The 6,002-nt window shown below is 39.8% G+C and overlaps 1 long non-coding RNA gene and 1 other non-coding gene across 2 annotated transcripts; both read left to right on the forward strand.

The window, feature by feature from the left end:
• Positions 1-961: 961 nt before the first annotated feature.
• Positions 962-1,315, forward strand: LOC120289498. Its single transcript, XR_005547514.1, has 3 exons — positions 962-980; positions 1,068-1,148; positions 1,270-1,315. It is a non-coding gene; the product is annotated as an uncharacterized LOC120289498 (long non-coding RNA).
• Positions 1,316-1,470: 155 nt separating this feature from the next.
• LOC104453142 lies at positions 1,471-3,437 on the forward strand (the record flags this gene model as incomplete). The annotated part of the gene is made up of 4 exons (XR_005547782.1): positions 1,471-1,591; positions 2,370-2,478; positions 2,932-2,977; positions 3,101-3,437. It is a non-coding gene; the product is annotated as an RNA pseudouridine synthase 4, mitochondrial (transcript).
• Positions 3,438-6,002: the final 2,565 nt, after the last annotated feature.

A 6,002-nucleotide genomic window follows, 5' to 3' on the forward strand; every position in this document is an offset into this window, starting at 1 on the left:
GTTTGATCGTGCCGTCGTTGACGGCGCCGCTTTGGGGAGAGAGCTCGAGGGGCGGAAGCGCGGAGCCCGGTGAAGCGGCGACGATGACGGCGCTCAAGTGGGTCCTCCGGTGCTGTCCAGAGTTGCCGCGGAGCCTGCAGAAGCTGTTTCGCTTGAGACAGGTGATTTTTGGTGGCTCGACGGCGCAATATTAGATTTTAGCATTGCTGCAGAAGCTGTGATGAGTTCATTTACATGTGATTATTGATTTGGAGTGTTGCTTCGTGACTTTGTGCTATTGGGTTACTGCTTTGTGTCTTGAGGGGAATTAAGTTCGAATTTAGCATTCTTCTTGGGTTGTGTAATTGCAAAGAGCAGGACATCTACTGTGTTGTGGAACTGTTCTTGATTTTGGGTAGTAGAAGAATTGGAATTCGTAGTTCGGTTGATGATTTCATGAATGTCGTGACAATGAGCTGGGTATATCACTTGCTAGAAACTGAGGATATAGTGAAAGAAGCTTGATGACTTCATGGTTTGCTTGCTGTAGGTCCGAAGAGAGTTCTCGTAGAGGGTGGTCTCTCTGATGTTGGCACTCAAACGTGGATTGTCGTCTTAAAAGGGTAAGGTTTTGCGTGATGCATTAACTAATTCTTTCTTTTAGATGCTACACTTGTCTATGACGACATGATAAAATGGATGATCAGTCTTTCTAATATTGAACGATAATGGAAGGTGGCAGCTAAAGACTCAATAAATTTGGGAGATCGAATTTATCTTCCGATCAAGCAGTTAAAGAGTTGCCTTCAGAAGCAAGAGTGCCGTTGAATTCAGAAGAAGTGAATTTTGTTCGTGGCATTGTGTTGCATAAGGTTCAGATGCTTATGTCTTTCAGTTGGTTACTAGATCGCACCAATTCGCTTTAGGCTTTTCACTTTCCACTTGAACTTTGTGCAGGATGATGCCATTGCTGTGAATAAAACCCTGGCATGCCTGTTCAAGTGAGCTGCTTTTTCTGCATTTGCTTCTTTCCCTTATCTTCCAAGAAATGTGGAATCAAGCACTCACTACAATGATTTCCTTGGCAGGGTGGTGTAGGCATCAGTAGAAGCTTCGATGAGGTGGCCATCACCTGTTTGAAGTATGATCACCAAGAAAATCCTCGGCTGGTTAGTGCTCTGTGGAACTTTACAACATTCTGGTTTTGTAATACAAGTAGGGTATTTATACAGGAAGGAAATGCTTCTTCGATAACATTAATGGCTTATTAAACTCTTTTGACATTTTAAGGTGCATAGACTCGACAAAGATTGCAGTGGCATCTGGTGATGGGCAGGACACAAACAAGTGCGACTTTTTGCACTCCCTATTCCGTGAGAAAACTGTTGGAGCGTTAATGTCAGAAACATACAATATCCCATTTTCCTTTTCTTCCAGTTAGGCACACGTAATTTCATGGGGGACTGCTAGTAGCACTTAAAGAGTCACCTGATTCTTGAACCTTTTTTTCAGGATTCTGCTAGCAGAAAGAGATTATTGCAACGGAAGTATTGGGCGTTGTCATTGATCACCTAGGCGATCAAAGGGAGTGATTTCTGCACCACTGGGAAAGGTTGGAATGTTCTGGTGCTTCAGAACTATATGTTGGAAGCTTGTTCAATTTCTTCGGATTTGATCATTGAAGAAGCAAATGGCTTCTTGTGGAATATGATTTGGTCAACCTGCTTTATGGCATCCTATCTTTCTGTTATTTAGCAGAAAGGGTACTTTCGCTTAGTTATTCAAACTTGTTTTGCTTGTTAATTGACGTTTCCTTTGAGCATGAAAGAATTGCACCTAGCTAGCTGTGACGATGTTGCATGGCACAGGAGTCTTATGGACTCATGGCCAGATTGGTCTTTATTTCAATAGATTTTGTTATATCAGGAGAAGTTCCCGAATGATGTGATAAGAAAGGAACAGGGAAGTTTACTTCATGACTGTACCGCTCAATTTCTAAATTATAATAAACATGGGACAAGCATTACTAAAGCAGTACAAAATAATCAGCAGAGGACTGGGAAATTTGCTTGCTTCCTGAATGCCTTTTGGTGCCACCCCTTGCCATCATCTAGACTTCCCAATCGTCTCTGCTTTTTTGTGCATAGATGCATGTTTTGGTCCATATGCTTAGAAATGCAAATTATAGTAGGCTTTCTTTTTCTCAAATTGCTTGTCATTTTGCAGAGGACATGCCAAGTTTGTCATTTTCAACCTGCTATCTGCATATTTCTGTGTAGATGGTAGTTTGACTGTAAAATTTGATTTTCTATGCCTATTAGGACATTAGTCACACTACATCTTCTGTCGAACATTGAAGGACTTCTATATATTACTTTACATTCTTTCAGGTGCTGATGGACAATGGAAAATCAGATCGTATAACCATTATCAACGGCAGTCAGACGATCCCATCTTATCATGCAATAACAGAGTATGAAGTGATTGAGTCTCGTCATGGTGAGTGATTGATGCTGACTGGAAGACATCTTATTAATTTGTAGAATTTTGTTACAATTGAGTGATATGCTTCCTAGAAAATTGTTTTGCCCTTCATAAAGGTGTCTTGGATTGAAGGAAGCAATGACTTTCACATTTCCTATTGGTCATTAAATTTGTTAATATCATTAGCATCTGTTCTATTCTAACCTCTTTCTTGAAGTTGAGTCAGTCATTACTACCGGTGACCTATCTTGCCAATAGAGAAGATCCCTCTCAAACCACATGTTTAGATGCTTGAGGTCTTAAGGATGCGTTCCTTTTTTCCTTTTTTTTTCTTTTTTTGGCCACGAGAACATCCTTTGCCCTGATATACTAAATAATGCTCGCATCACAAAATATAGAAGTGAAGAAAGCAAGTTAAGGGCTTTACTTGTGAACTTGCATGTTTTTCGTTATTGTCATCAAATGCAGGCTATACATGGCTACAGCTGTCACCGCTTACTGAAGAAAGCATCAGGTATGTTATGACCAAGATGTCTACATTCCCAACAAAGAACTTGAATCAAGATTTTTCTTATCAGTATATGTGCACATACTTGACTTCCACTCTGGACAAATTCTTCCACCTTGTCCTCAACAGCTTAGAGTGCATTGTGCTGAGGCACTGGGAACTCCAATAGTTGGGGACTACAAGTATGGCTGGCAAGCTCATAGAAACTTCAAAAATTGGCAAGTATCAAATTCTGAAGAAAGTTTTAGCAGGAAGCTTAAAGGGAGGGCTCTTCCCTTTGGCCTTGATCTGGATAACGGAAGCATTTCTGATGAGCGACCTCGGCTGCATCTACACAGTAACCAAGTTCTATTGCCTAATATTGCTCTGGCTTTGCAAAATATGCAGCTATCTTCAGGATATGATTTGTCAGAACTGGAAACTCTTGAATTGTTGTTCATTGCCTCCATACATGCAAAAAGCTTAGATTTTTTGAAATGACAATCTCATTGGAAATAGTCCAATGTTCCAATGGATCAAGCTTGTTTACGATGATGCCATATTCTGCATTGGATTGGTTAATCATAAATATCAGACCAGTGGCATTTCTGGGCTCTGAAAAGAGTACACTAAAGAACCATGTGAGGAGAATGCATGCTTTTCCTCAGTTAAAATGATGGGTTGGGCGGGAAGAGCTCAAAGCAGTCAACTGAGTTTTGTTAGACTGATGGTGGAGGAAATTGTTGACAAAGTTGTCTGTCTCTAGGATAAATGAATGTTGCCTCGGCAGATGAAGTTTGTCAGATTGGATGGTACTCCTCAAGCAAATGAAGCAGTTAGACTAATCTTTAGCGGCATATTAGCACAGGGAGAAGCTATTCCTGTGAGTTAATTGAAGTGTTAAGGGGTAGTGGCCAAGAGTTTTGACTATGAGCAGTTTTATTTTCTTAGCAAATCTGATTCATTTGCTACGGCAGTGGACGGTGCTGTATTATTTTTGATTGATTCGGCATTGGGATACGAATCTGATGTGGAGGTCCTTAGAGTCTGACCATCCTTTGAACATTCTCAACGCAGGAGGTAGTATGCAATTTCGAGATATATGCTCATTTGGAGGATCAAGAACAAGACCTCTGGTATGAACTCTTTTTACGACGCATTGTATAGCTAGTACCACCAATTGATTTCTCTGAGGCAGTTCTGGTAGAGAAAAGCCCCTGCAACGCGTGGGATTTTCACCTAGGTTGCTAGTTACAGGTCGGCAAGATTCTAACCATGTTCATTTTTACTGTAAGAGAAAAGCCCTCTGGAGAGGAATCTCAGATTGATAATTGCCTACACAAGAAACGACCTTTTAACCATGTTCATTTTTACTGTAAGTTTAGCTAGCGCAATTTGATATGCTTTCTTGGAATCTGTCTCTGAGTCGTGCCACGTGATGTGGAATCTGCTAAAACTGCATCATACCTTCGAAGTACCGATGCATATGTATCATCCATCAACTGCAAATCTATCAAAGGTCTGGGGAGCATCGTCTTCCTCTGGCTCGAGAGATCTTGAGGCAAGAGCCATCCATGCTAGTATCAAAATCTAATCAATTTGCATGAATTGCCGACGCTGAGTCAGTCGTTCTAGTACTGTCCGATAACGTTGCCGTGTCTTTGTTTCGTTTCTTGGAAACCTTAGGCATGCATGGACAATATGAGGGCAAAGTAATGATTAACGAAGTTAATAGAAAGCATAAGCGAAATGATGAAATGATGAAATATTGAACTTTATCGTAACCGTTCATAATGTGAGTCCATATGACCGATGGCTGGGATGGATCTTTCCTGTGGGCTTGGTCTATGAAAATGAAAATCTGATTTGATCTTATTCATTTTCTATGAAGAAAAAAACAATCGTAGATTTTAATTCGCGCTTGATCATACGAACATGGTAAAGAAGAGTTCGGGCACAACTCCTGGAAGTCGACACGAGGCGACGATTGCGTGCCGAGAGCCCTCGGTCTTCCTCTGCTCTTGACACATTTTGACCTTGAATTTCAGCATGGGTACCAACGTAGGCATGTATTTCTATGTATATTGCGCTTTTTGTAATTTGTATTTTGTTGCCTGCTATGTTTTGGCCTCAACTATTTATGATCAAGGCCTGTTATGAGCATATTTAATACAAGAAACCCAATAAAAGACTAACAAATATAATTTTCAGCTTCTAGAGTAACAAATAGTTTAAAGTAAATAAGGTTGGCCCATTGGAATAAAATGAGTGCGTTGTAATTTAAGGTACGGACATAAAAGGTGTGATATGCTCTTTAGTATCTAAATCTCAAATATTACATGTGTGGCAATTTTGGGATTTTTCATGAAAAATAACATACATCGTCCACAAAAATAGAAAAATCCTAATTTTTTTTTGGGGTAAACACAAGGCACAAAATTAAGAAAATTAATGTCAAAAGTCTACAATCTCGACTTTATCACTAAGAAAAACAGAAGATACCTCTAGGTGACTACAAGTAGAACTTGATATCCAATTGCTTTGCAATGCCAACATTGGCAAGTATATTAGCAAGCCAATTGCCTTCATGAAAAATATGATATAATTTAAACTCAAAATTAAAGCTCGGTAGTCACCGGATTTTCTTAAGGCTGATTCAAGATATTTACTATTTTATCTTGGTTAACAAGTTCGATAATAATTTTGTAGTCCATCTCAATAATTAGGCTATGGAAACCATGTTGCTTGCGATGGTAAGTCCTAACTACAACTCCCATAGTTTTGCTTGTGAAGACAAACAATTTCAACAAATGAGGTAAAATCAAATAGCTAGTCGCCCCCTTCATTTTGAAATAACCCTTCGGCTCCTGCAAGTCTAGAATTACCTTTAGATGCTCCATTGGTATTTAGTTTGATCCATCCCGGAGGTGGAGGATCTCAGACCATACAGAGAGAAGTACATGATCCACTTTAAACAAGTTGATCATGGGCAAAGCTATGATTTCCTTGTGTGTGATTGGATTACTTGTACAATGTTGGAAGGAGAAAACAA

Source organism: Eucalyptus grandis, chromosome 11 (assembly GCF_016545825.1).
Source record: "Eucalyptus grandis isolate ANBG69807.140 chromosome 11, ASM1654582v1, whole genome shotgun sequence".
NCBI classification, from domain to species: Eukaryota; Viridiplantae; Streptophyta; class Magnoliopsida; order Myrtales; family Myrtaceae; genus Eucalyptus; species Eucalyptus grandis.